The 13,911-nt window shown below is 36.5% G+C and overlaps 1 protein-coding gene across 6 annotated transcripts in view; it reads left to right on the forward strand.

Annotated features, from left to right (window-relative positions):
• Nucleotides 1–13,911, forward strand: part of TBL1XR1 (TBL1X receptor 1) — a 171,063-nt gene that overhangs the window by 56,993 nt on the left and 100,159 nt on the right. The window contains exon 1 of one of the 6 annotated variants that reach the window (XM_036349724.1): nucleotides 13,235–13,289. The exons of 4 other annotated variants lie outside the window; for them this stretch is intronic. The gene's annotated coding sequence lies outside the window, so the exon portion shown is untranslated. Of the gene's footprint in view, nucleotides 1–13,234; nucleotides 13,290–13,911 lie in introns of those variants that run through there. One more of the 6 variants, XM_036349726.1, reaches the window with a different exon arrangement.

The following is a 13,911-nucleotide window of genomic DNA, read 5'->3' on the forward strand; positions in this document are numbered from 1 at the left end:
ATCTTGGACTCCACAATAGGTTTATAGAACTCCAAATATGGGATGTTTTTCTTGTATTTAAGACTTGAGTTCTTGAGCTGCTATGGATCTAATTTCTTCCCTAAATTGCCAAATGTAGATACTAGTAGTCTCATGAACTATAGGAAGAAGAGTGTGTACGATCATGAAATGCAAAAATGGCTTTGTGTATTTCTTGAGCACCTGATACATTTTAGGTATTTGGGTATTGGGGTATAAATAACATTAGGTCTCCCCCTCCCCCCCTTTTTTCCTCACAGTCGATTAAGGGTAGGCAGGAAGATGAAAGATGGATATAATGGAGTTCTGTAGAAATATCACAGACGATTATAGTTCATGATATGGAAATTTCAGGTAATTTCAAACTTTTAAAAAATGTTGTTGAATTCTCTGCTATGTTCTGTAATGTTGGAAATACCACAAAAGGGTAATTCTTTCAAGGGAATTGGTGGGAACTATATACAACTTGAGCCTTTTTGTATTGGTCACGTGATAGCATGTTTATGTTATAACAGATATTTCTAATATAAATAATAACATTATGGAAATAATCCTTGGTCAGCAGGTCCCAACACTGATTGTGATCTGTTTATGACATTGATCTTTAAAACAAATAGCCTGATTTGGGATTGTGAATGCATTTTTTTGGGCAGAGCAGGTTAATTGACCAAGTGAAGGGTTATATTGTAAGTTATTGTTGAAGCTAGGTTTTGAACCTGCAAATTCAGGTTATTTCTGAACCTATACCTAAATTGTTAAATAGTATAATTTAATATTATGCATAGTCCTTTTTAAAAGATTTGGTTTTGACTTCATTTCTCTGTAAAAGCTTGACCTACTGTGCCTTCCTTTTTTTCAGTGATGAAATAAAAGATATTGACTCTAATTATTGTTTACTGAAAAGCATTTTTATTTAGTACTTTTGGAGGGCCTGAGCTAAAAAACTCTGAAGGATTTGAAAATGTCTAGCTGTTGCCAACTGAAACTTTTTAGTTTAATAGTGAAATAAGTCTGAAATATAAGTAGCTAAACAAATAATACAATCCGGCCATCATTGTCTTATGGGTGGCACAAGTGAGGACTCAGCTTCAAAGGAGTAAGCAGTTATTTCCAGCTGGGGGAATCAAAGAAGACTTCATGGATGCAGTACAGCTGATCAAGGGCTTGAAGGGTGCCTCATGGGAGTGTTAATAGGAGCATGTACCAATTGGAGCAAACACCATTGGTTAAGTTGTGAAGATAAAAATGCTTTTCTGATGTGTCTTAATTTTACTACATAATCATGTTTGGTAAATGATGTTTGACAAGTGATTGTTGGATCATTAATATTACCAATTTTTGTTTAAAAAAATACTGTTACATGATTCAGGATTGAATAGTATAGTAGTTCTCAAAAGTGTAGTCCCTGGCAGCATCAACATCTCCAGGTAACTTGTTAGACATGCAAATCCTTGGTCCTACCCTAAACCTAGCAGTTGAATCATAAAGTCTAGGGATGGAACCTAGCAGTCTGTGCTTTAACATTTTTTTCATAGTCACAGGCATTCATAGTCTTCTATTACGGTATTTATCAGCTTTGATAGAAGTTATTTTTTTTTTACATGGTCTTTCTCTGTAAGCTGTTAATGATTAGTCATTTATAACTGATTAAAAATCAGTGCTCTTCAACTTAGAATTTGACAGTAAAAACTTTGTCAGCTTGTATGGTAATTTTCTTACCTGAAAATTTAAAAATCTAGAAGTTGAATTTAGTGAGCTATTTTATTTATAAAAATAGTGATACTATAAAGAAAATAGCTAGCACATCTCGTTGGTACAAGTATACTGACTGCTTTATTGCCACTTAGAATTTAAAAATAGGTTATTGTAGTGACTGGTAATCTAATCTAATAAAGAGGGAATATGCAAATTGACCTTCACACCGTCACAAAGATGGCGGCACCCAGTCCCCTCAGCCCTGTTGGAGTCCCACAGTCCTTTCAGCCCAGCTGGGGGGTCAGAGGGCGGTAGGCGCATGGTGCGGCCGGACCCGCCCTCAGCCGCCCAGGGCTGGTTTGAGGCACAGGCAAGCCTCAGATGGTGGCTGGCCAGCCACCTAGGTCTGCCCGAGGCTCAGGTAACCAGGGCCGGCTGAGGCTTGCGCTGATGGCAGTGGCAGCAGCAGAGGTGTGATGGGGCGTTGCCTTCCCCTGATCACTGGATCGCCTCCCAACCCTGAGGGCTCCTGGACTGTGATGGGGGCAGGCCAAACTGAAGGACCCACCTCCCCCATCCAGTGCATGAATTTTCATGCACTGGGCCTGTAGTATATGCATAGAAAGGAAACAGGTTCTGATGTAGTTTTTTTATTTTATGAAATCTTTTAATGACACTAGTCAGTTTTTACAGTAAATATTTTTTGAAATTATTATAATTCATTGCTTCTAGTGCAATTCTAATTATTAAGGAGCTGTCAGACTTTTCCAAGGTGGCTGCATTTTACATTCCACAAGCAGATTATAGGGCAGTGGTCGGCAAACTCATTAGTCAACAGAGCCAAATATCAACAGTACTTCTTCAAGATAGACTCGCCCAGGCCGAAAACCTACTTCTGCGCATGGGCCACGAAGTTTCAATCGCATTGTATGCGTGCCCGCACGTGGTATTTTGTGGAAGAGCCACACTCAAGGGGCCAAAGAGCTGCATGTGGCTTGCGAGCCACAGTTTGCCGACGACGTTATAGGGGATCCAGTTTCTTCACATCCTGTACAACCATTCTTGTCTTTCTGTTGATAGCTATTTTTATGGGAGTAAAGTGGTATGTTGTGGTTTTGATTAGCATTTCCATGATGACTAATGATGTTGAATGTATTTTCATATGCTTATTGACCATTTCTATATCTTTTGTGGATTACCTATTCATATACATTCCCCATTTAAAATTTGCGTTATTTGCCTTTCTACTATTGAGTTGTAATATTTCTTTATGTATTCTAGATACAAGCCTCTTCTTATATGTTTCGCAAAAATTTTTTTCTATTCTGTGGGTTGCCTTTTTACTTTCTTGGTGTCTTTTGAAGTGAAAGGTTTTACATTTTGATAATAGCAATTTATTATATAGTTTCTTGGTGCAATTGCTTTAGATATAATATCTAAGAAACCATTGCTTAATCCAAAGTCACTTAGGTCTTTGATCCATTTTGAATTAATTTTTTTGTATGGAATAAACTAGGGTTCTAACGTCATTCTGTTGTATGTGGATATCCAGTTGTCCCAGCACCCATTTGTTATAGTGAGAGATTTTTTGAATTTTTATCTGTACTTTCTAGATCTTGTTAGCGGTTGAAGAGATTTTGAGTTTCACTGACTACTCCCACCCCATTCTCTAAAATAAGAATACATTTACTAAGTATTGAAAAATAAATGCTATGAATAAAACACTGTGTTCCATCTCAGGAGCCGTATATTTTTAGGACACAAACTAGAGCAGGTTTGTAATTGTTACGTCACAAATTTTAAAAATAGGAAATAGAACACTTGGGAATGAGAGACTGCGAGAAAGTCCTTCCAGTACTTAGCAGTTTTCATTTGGGGCAGAGATAACCTTGTTCTGTGGGGCTCTAGAGGCCCTAAGTAGAAGTTACATTTGAATCCTAGAGAAGCGAGAACTTTGAAACAATTAGGGCTATCTAATAATTTAGGAAAATGGTCCCCTTTGCAGGAAGTACTCATCATTGCAGGAGCTCAAGCAGAGGTTGAGTCATTTTGTCATTAAAATTACAGAATGGATTTCTGCATAAAACAAAGGTTGGTGAAGGGTTTCCATTTTCCTTTTCTAATTTGCTGTCATGTTTGTGAAGAGTTTTCAGGGTACATTCTTTTCCAGACCTGTCAAGTAGCAGAAGTTGAGTAAAAATAGGAGGTTATTGTCTTGAAGGATTAAATGATAGAAGTACTCCAGTTTTTTGATTAGCTGACATTATTATGCATTAACCTAAAAATGGGTCCCATTGCTTGAGCTAGATCTTTTCTTTTTGGCTTTTCTAACCTTGTTGGAAAATAATCAACAGTAGGAATGAGGCACTGCAGTAAGAGTTTAGTTCTTGATGAGAACTAAAAATTAAAGTATTAGTCTAACATCACATTTGTGCTTGGTTGTGATTTGTAGCTTGTGGATTGAAGAATGCTTGCATAACTTGCAGGAAAATATAATTTGTAATAATGTAAATGGAATTTCATTTTTATCCTTTCAGAAAAATCTGAAAGTTGCCTTTCTTGATTCAAGGAATTATGCTTTTACTTTGTATATAGTTCACTAAGAGATCATATTACCTAAAGGACAGTAGTAGTTAGTATTTATACTTCTATGATGATCGGTGTATGTATTTTAACTATATGTTTTAAGGCTTGGAAGAAGCCTGATTGTTACATAAGCTGATTGAGGCAAATGAATTTAAATTCCTAGCCATTAGACAGAATAATTTGAAGATCTTTAGGTGCTAAGAGTCTGAGATTATATTGCTCAAATAGAATGGGAACATGAAATAATTTGATGCCTTTATTTCTTTGAAGTGAGTTTTTTGGGATGATTTCTAAAATAGAGAAAAACTTTAGAGTTTAGCCCATTCCAGGTTATAAACAGTGATCTTCTTTGCTCAATTTTAGGGGCTTTTCCTTTTTTTAAAGATTATCCCAAAAATCTTAATTTTAAGTGTAGCCTGGATCTTGGTTGGGAACAATTGATTTCAAACAAAAGCTTTATTTCTGTGATGTTACTGTGGGCTTGCCTCAATGACAGTGGGTGCAAATTGATAAAAATGAAGTTGTCTTTATATAATTGTAACTTTTTAAGGCTTAAATGTAAGATTTTTAAATGTATTTTTTTATGCTTAAGAAGGTAAAAAACTTTTTATTGAATATGAATATTCCCTTGAAGTTACTATACATTAAAAAAGTATTGCTCTGGCTGGTGTGCTCACTGGTTAGAGCTTTGTTCGATTCCTGGTTAAGGGCATGTGCCTGGTTTGCAAGTTCGGTCCCTGGCCCTGGCTCAGGGAGCGTGCAGGAGGCAGCTAAACAGATGTGTCTCAAATCTGTTTCTCCACACGCCCCCCCCCCCCCCCAACCTCTCTCTATCCCTCCCTCCCTCCCTACCTTTCCCTCCCTTCTTCTACTCTCTGTGGAAGTCAGTGGAGAAAGTGTCCTCAGGTGAGGATTAACAAACAAAAAAAGTTGTATTAAAGTTTATGATCAAAGTTCTCTTTCTCTTTGGCTGTTTATTTTTTAAAATAGGTTTTTATTGATTTTAGAGAGAGGACGGGAGAGGGAGAGAGAAAAACATTAATGTAAGAAAAAGTCGATTGACCAAGGATAGAACCTGAAACCCAGGCATGTGCCCTGAATGGGAATCGAGTCAGTAACCTTTGGGTGCATGGTTGATGCTCAAACAACTGAGCCACACCAGCCAGGGCTCCTTTGCCTGTTTTTGAATGGACCACCTTCCAACAGTAAAATTTGCTACTGTTCACAGGTCTCTATCCATGGTACTACCAGAAGTTAGTAAAATATTTAATTTCTCTTCTCGATAAATATAAGACATGTGTGCAGTACAGGATAGAATGTGGGGAAATACTGCAGAGCAGGATGTTTTCCTATGGCTGACTTGGCTTGTAATGTTTAACAGCCCTATTACATTTAGAGAGGGATTCATTCAACTAGAATTAGCTGTATTGTACATAAATGCTATTGGAGTTGGAAGATGAAGACATTGTTGATGCTAATTATTTGGTATTTGTGAATAAGTGAAAAGACTGAAATCTGACCCATCAGTCCTTTCTGCACATATGTATGATCTGTGCTTTGATTTGCAGCTATTACCACTATTTAAAGAACCTGTTGTTCTTTGCAACTGCCTAATTTAGCTCTGTCAGCCTGAAGCCATTGATCCAAGAGCTCTGCTTTTTCTCAAACTTGACTGTAATAGCTATAGGAAAGCTAGCCCAGCACAATTGAATTTCCAATAACGTGGCTTCACTGTCGGTGAAAGTGCTGTATTTTAGGTTCTAACATTTCAGGTCAGAGATCTTGTCTTTAAGTACACAAGAGTTCAAATTAGAATGTATAGAGCCAAATTGGACATCTATGTTAGAGGCAGATCTCATGATAATAAGTAAGGGCTTTGGGTCAGTACTTTGTGTTTTTCAGAGGACAAGCTATTCAGGTTCTGTCATCTCCCCTCTTGTGCTTCCTCATCCTGGAGGGATAGTCTTATCTGCATTCCTAGCTGGATGCATTGACATAGCTTATAGTGTTCACATTTGTCTTGTATAGCAGTTGCATGTCTTTATAGATCCTACTTTAGAGTAGGAAGAAATATTTAAATTCTTCTATACCTTACAGTACCTAGTAGAATGTACTTGACTTAGTAGACACCATAGTATGGCATAACTGAATTTGATAGTAGTGCTCAGAAGCAGAATTTTGGTGAATCTGTCAACATGTACACATATACTGTAGTTATAAGTATATCTTCTAATACAATAAAACTTTTTACATTAATGCTACTATAGTTTTTTAATGCACTTCACGGTTTTGACTTCATATGGATTAATTGGAATTCTGGGGTTACCTTATTTCTTCATCTGTGGGATTGTGGTTGAGGGTTGTTTTTGTATTGTAATGCCTTCAAGCCCTATCTCATTCTAGGTTTCCAGTAATCATTGGCTCTTAAATTAGTTGCAACTTCCATGGATTTTACTCCTTTAGTTAAGATAAAACTTCAAAGGTGTGTCAGACGTAAAGGTAACTCTACTAAAAACAGCAGTCTTTCCTTCCCGACACCTCACAATAGAAAGGCTCAGTGGAGCTGTGAAAGTTTCATTCCCCATGTGCCCAAAGCAGACTTCAGTTCAGAGCCAATGGTGAAAGTTGCTACATCATCCTGTTAGGCCACCAAATTTATGTAAATAACCAGATAAGACCCTTTTCCTCAGGGACTTTAGAATTTCACGAGATAGTTAATACATGTAGTATGCAATCTAAATGGATTTAATTGGTTCAAAAATTTGTACATTATTTGGAAGAGAGGTTAATAATTGAAAGAAGAAAGATGTGTAAAGTCAAATTGGGGCTTTTTTTCTGGAGGTGTTAGTCTGGAAGGGAAGGAAGAGTAACATACAGGAAGATTTCCCAGCGAAAGGTTTTATGTTTAAACTTTACTATGAAAAAGTTCATAGTATGTAAAAGAATAATATAAATACCTTATGTTCCCATTGCTTAGCAACCAACAGTTATCAACACATGACCAGTCTTTTCCATCTGGATCATGGGCCAGCAAATGAAGGTCTGCTTTTTATAAATAAAGTTTTATTGTAGCATACCTCGCCCATTTGTTTATATTATTGTCTGTCATCTGTTTTTGTGCTACAGTGGCAATAATGAACATTGAGTAGTTGTGACAGGGATTGTATGCCCCTCAAAGCCTAAAATATTTACTGATTTACTGCCTGGACCTTTACAGAAAATATTTAGCAATCTCTGATCTATATGTCTATCCATTACTCTTTAACAGTACTTTTTTTCAGTTTGTAAATTTGAACACTCTCATACCTTTTACATAGATTTACCAATTTTGACATTTTTGCACATTTGCTTTTACATTCATATTAATCTCTTATTATTTTTATTTCATCTTTACTTTAGCTAAGCCATTTGAGGAAAATAAATGTACACATTATGATCTTTACTTCTAAATGTTTGTATCTGTTAAGAACAAGGTCACACTCTTACATAACCTCAGCGCAGTGATCAATTTTAGGGATATTTAACATTGATACAACACTATTACTTAATATATCTCATATTCATATTTTTGCCAGTTCTCCTAATGACATTGCTAACAATTGTTTTGCCCTAATTTGGGACTTAATTCATGCACTGAATATTCTGGCACAGTCAGCCTTCCTTTGTGTTTTATTACATTCACATTGTCAGTTTTAAAGAAAGTTTCCCAGTTTGCATTTGCTTCCTCAGGACAGATTCAAATTATGTTAAGGAAGAAAATAATTGCTTAGCCCTTCTCACTTCCTAGTTTTCCGTGTGTAAGTGCGCGTGCGTGTTAAGGAGAACAGAAATTACATTGTGCTGTATTTAAACAGCATAGAGTTTGGTTATACAGTTTTAAAATGTAGCTCTCTGTGGCACAATTACTGGGAATAACTGTATAAATGGAAGCAAATTACTAAATATCTAGGACCATTCATTGAATATGGCTAATATATTTCTGCCTTTTCAAGTTGTTTTAGGGGATTGAGATAATACATGCAAAGTACAAAGATGCTATACTGTGATATTTATTAAAATAAAATAAATCCGGAAAAGAGGAAAATCAGTATGCGTTGGAACTGTCAAAAAAATTTGAATGGATAAGATTGTACTTGTTCTGATATGCAAAGGATGGGTTGACTTTGGAGAAAATATCTAGGCGTGCAGACTCCATTGGAAATTTTAAGTGTGAAGGCGACGTGGTCAGGTTAGTGTGGGAAATAATGTTAGGTTGGAAGAACAGATACATCTTGGAGTTTGAGTTTGAAGGTCGTCAGGATTATAGTCAAGCCTTTGCCCATTGGCTAGTTGTATGATTTTGGATAAGTTATTTAACCTGCCTGGACTATATTTTCTAAGCATTATAAAATGACTGGTATATTATTAGCATTCTTCAGAGATAAGAAACGAAGGAATTGAGCTGGATCTTGAAAAATGGATAGGCTCTGGAAGAGAAGGAAAGGGAAAGCCATTAGAACAAGCATGTTAAATTAAAGAAGGCACCATTGGAAATAAACCTATTGCATTACAGGTTAAGGAGTGATGCATGTTGGAAACTAATGAAAAATTAAGGATATAAATTCTGAGCACTACCAGTAGGGTCTTAATAAGCATTTTGGGTAGTTTGCCGAGGGAGCCAGCCTAGGGACTTTTTATTATAGAGAGATACCTCTCCTCCCAGAAATTTGATGTAAGAAATATTAAAACTTAGAGGAAATATCAAAACTTAGTGGTAGGAAAGGGCAGTGTCCGCACGCACCTTGAAGAGAACTTGGGTGAGGTTGTGGATACAGAGAACATGCTCATGGTTGCCTGATGGGAGGGTGGTTTGGGTGAAAAAGGTGAAAGGTTTAAGAAGTACAGATTGGCAGTTACAAAATAATCATGATCTAAAGTATAGGGTATATAGTCAGTAATATTTTAATAACTATGTGTAATGATGCCAGGTGGGTACTAGACTTACCAGGGCAATCACTTTGTAAGTTAAGAGTAAGTGACCACTATGCTGTACTCCTGAAACAAATGTAATATTGAATATGAACTGTAACTAAAAAATTAAAAAAGAAAGAAAAGGAAATGGGTGAAGTTGAAATATGGGTCAATGATTTGATGTATAGGCCTTAGAATTCTTTAGAATGAATGTTTCTGAATGTCAGTTGGTTCTGGAGCTTCTGCAGACCCAGCCATGCAAGTGTGGCCTTTGATCTTGGAGGAACAATAAATGCTTGGGGAAGTATTAACTGAACAATCTACAAAATTGGTAGTCAGGATCTAGACCAGCATATCACCGTGCAATGAATGACCATTATTTATCCAGAACAAATTTCAGCAGCATTATCATGTGGCAGTAAAGAAGACTGTGCATGAGTAACTATTCTTTGTAGATCTTCTCTGCCTGAGGGTTTAAAACCTTCCTTCTGCCAATCATTCATATCTATTTACCTATCTATAAATAAAATCAGTGGAAGTCCTGATTAGTATGAATCCAGCCGTTCATTGGAGAAATAAGAGAGATAGGACCATATTGATCACAAGTTGTTGAAACAGGTTCTAGGAACAAACTTCACGGGGTAGGGAGGAGTATTCTTGATCCATAGAACTGCTGTGGTTTCTTATTTCAAAACCTGACTAACCAGGTTTTTCTGAGTGTATGCAGTCAATGAATCTGAATGATTATGGTACTAAGATGTAAGTATCTCTTGGTTTTATTAAAATTAGGTTGAGAAATTGAGATAAGACAGTTGCCATATATCTTACTGTACTCATTTTGTTTGTCCTCTCCTACTAGAATTAAACTTAAAGGATTTGTTCTTTAATACTCTGCCCCTTAGCATCTAAAATGATGCCTGCCATGATTAGTAGATACTTAATACACAGTAATCAAATGAATGAAGAACACACCATTAAGCCTAATAAATGAATTCACAAACAGATTCTTTCAAAGTCTTCCTAAAGTCTTTCTCCTTATTCTCTTTCTCCTTCCCCATTGGTTTATGGGCTTTCCTTTGATCAATGAAAGGGTATGACAGGTCACATTTTAATTTTGTCTAGGACTCTAGTCATGCCTTTGGATAAACATTTTAGCCTTAATTAGAAAGGACATTTAACATCTTTTAGCAGGAGCTAAAAAATGTATACCAGTGATTAAGTTTTAAATCTTATGTGGCAAAATTCCATACTTACAATATGCCTATCTAAACTCACATGAAATCTTTTTAGATTATCAAAGATACCCAGTGATGGGGGTGTGTAAAAGGCATGTGTAGTTAATATTTGTTTTATTCATTACAGAAGTGTGTTTATACGTCCTGGCTGACCTAGGAAATCAGAAATTTCAGCACTTTTTTTTTTTTACCGTGGAAGTAATGAATGCATTTAATAAAATGAAAGAAAAAAAAGGGGTCTTCTTTACTAGCCCCACCCTCAGGTTAGGGCTGCAACAATGGTTCTTTTGGTGGGTAACCATTATATGTTTATTTGTGTCTTTCTTGATCTATTAGCTTTAGACACAATTTATTGACTTCCTTCAACTCTTAAATAAAATGCCCTTGATAATATCTTAGGGAAATACATGTTCTTTGAATAATCACTTGGGGGAGAAAATTGTTGTAGACCAGTGATGGCGAACCTATGACACGCGTGTCAGAGGTGACATGTGAACTCAATTTTTGGTTGATTTTTCTTTGTTAAATGGCACTTAAGTATGTAAAATAAATATCAAAAATATAAGTCTTTGTTTTACTATGGTTGCAAATATCAAAAAATTTCTATATGTGACACAGCACCAGAGTTAAGTTAGGGTTTTTCAAAATGCTGACACGCCGAGCCCAAAAGGTTCGCCATCTCTCTTGTAGACTGACATAAAGAAAACATGGGAACACAATAAGAGGTTTATTGGGCAAGAGAAATATTAAGAATTGTAAAAAAACAAAAAAAAACAAAAAAAAACATACCTGTGGTTTTGTTTTTTTTTACATAAAATACCTCTTATCATCAAATGTGTGGTAGTTTTTTATTTTCTGCAACACCATCTGGGTATCCAAGAAGTCAGTTCAGTATTAATACTATCTACTTGGAGTTAGCATCAGATCTCCCAAGTCAAGGGTTCACTTCAAATGCCACCTGCGAGTCCCAGGTTGTTGCTTCTGAGTGACTGGCTATATATAAAATCAGGGTTCTCGTGATCATCCCCTCTTTAGGTTTGATAATTGGCTAGAATGGCTCACAGAACTCAGGGAACCACTTACCCATTTACTGTAAAAGACATGACAAAAGATGCAGATAACCATCCAGATGGAAGAGATGTGTAGGGCAAGGTGTGGGGTGAGGGTGGGTGCAATGCTTCCATGCCCTGACTGGAGGCATCACTGCCCCAGTATTCCCATATATTCAGTGATCCTGAAGCTCTCTGAACCCCCTCATACTTTTGACATTTTAAAGGAGGCTTCATCACAAGGCATGTCAGTTCTTAGCACAGTGACCAGTCCCTCTCCCCTTCCCAGGAGATTGGAGGGAGGTGGAGTGGAATATTCCAAGCTTCTAATCATGGCTTGGTCTCTGATGACCAGCCCCACCCTAAAGTAGTTACCTAGGAGCCCACCAAGAGCCCCCTCACTAGAAAAAATGACCTGCACATTCCAAGGAATTTAGGAGCTGTGTCAGAAATCAGCGTCAAAGACCGAATATTAGAACAAAGGTGTTCCCAGTGCTCTTATTGTTAGGAAACTACAAGGGTTTTAGTAGTCTGTGCCAGGAACTGTGGGCAGAAATGAGAGAGAGAGAGAGAGAGGGAGAGAGAGAGAGAGAGAGAGGGAGGGAGGGAGGGAGGGAGGGAGGGAGAGAGAGAGAGAGAGAGAGAGAGAGAGAGAGAGAGAAGGGGAGGGGAGGGGAGGGGAGGGGAGGGGAGGGGAGGGGAGGGGAGGGGAGAGAGATTCATAACTAGTGGATCAAATTAGCTAGTAGGGTCATTCTAGATATACTTTGAATGAAAGTCTGCTATTCTCTCTGTCCTTGTAGTTTTAAACTCTGTCTAGGAATACATATCTGAGTTGGACTTCAAGGAGAACCAGCTTCTGCCAAGTCATTTTCCATTATGACAGTTTCTTTGGGACTAGGAGCTTGAAGCAATTCCAGAAGTTTTAGCATGTGTAACAGTGTGGTTATAACTAGACCATTTTCCCTCCTTTTACAGTGTGAAAGTCCATGTATCTTAAATATGCTGTGAATGAGTGAGTGAATAAATATTCAAGAACACTTTAGAATTTGAAGACATCAGTGATTTTGAAAGAACAGACCTATGTGGCCTGGCATGGAACCAGTATCTTAGAATGTGGCTTAACAGTAATCATGGCTTGAACACTCTACAACTATGTTCTGAATTACTGGCTAAGAACAGTGATAAAGTAAAAACATAAAAAATAGTTAAATTTATGTACTGTTAAGATGTATAACCATTGACCCTAGATTCCTATGAAAATTGGCAAATTGATGGGGTCAGAGTTCAGTGGTTCTTGGTTGACATTCATCTTATACTGAACCCATTCTGCTCTTCAATACTGCTTCTCTGCCCTTTGAATGAAATTTTCAGTTTTACTTTATATATTTTCCAATCAGTGACATGGAAATAAAGTGGAATTTATTAAAGCTTCAAGTGGAATTTGCTGACTTGCTTTTAAATTAGAAAATTAGTCACTGTACTAGTGGCATTCGAAGTTAGACTGAATCAAACTGTTAACAACTTATTATAACAACAGAGAAAGTTAATATTAATAGAATTTATAGAGCTCATTAAATTGTCCAGGGTAGCAAACATCAGGGAGAACTGAGAGCTTACACTCTCTGAAAGGAATGGGAAACTGCAAGTTATTTAACAACGTTTTAAATTTTTTTGATGTTCTATCTAGGAGGAAAGTAATTTCAGACTGCACAGATATTCAGTAATCTACATGACATTCAAAACCAAAATAAAGGTACTATTTTAAAATACTACATAATTATGGAGAAGGCTTAATGAAGCCTTATTAAATTTATCCATTATTTGCTATCACTTAAAAGTAAATCTTACCTGGGAATTTAGTATTGCTGTTTTAGGCATTAGTTTCATTGCTTCTCAGCTAATATTTGGAAGCGAGGGAATAATAATAATAGTAATATTTGACTGATATTTCTTTAAAACATGGACATTTGATTAATCTAATACCCAATATAGATTGGTTGTGATGTTGATTAAAAATTGGTATTATTTCTTAAAGGTCAAAAATCTTGAACCGCTCTTGCTTCCCTCTCCAGTAATCCTTTTCCCCCCTCTAATTGTACATCCTATATTTAATCCAGAAATGATACCTTATTTTCAGAATGCTAATAGCAGTCTTCTTAAAATCAAAGTTGCATTTTTTTAAGAAAATAAAAACATTCATGAAAACAATATTCTAGACATTTAGATTGGTTATATTAACCACTTTATTCAGTAAATCTGTGGTTCTATTAAAGGACAGCTCAGTGTGTTCCATCTCACACACACAATCCAGTAAAATAACAATGGTTATCATAAATTGGTTTTTTATATCTCAGGTACTATTGCATGTTTGATAG

The sequence above is a fragment of the Myotis myotis genome, unplaced genomic scaffold (assembly GCF_014108235.1).
Source record: "Myotis myotis isolate mMyoMyo1 unplaced genomic scaffold, mMyoMyo1.p scaffold_m19_p_2, whole genome shotgun sequence".
Lineage (NCBI taxonomy): Eukaryota > Metazoa > Chordata > Mammalia > Chiroptera > Vespertilionidae > Myotis > Myotis myotis.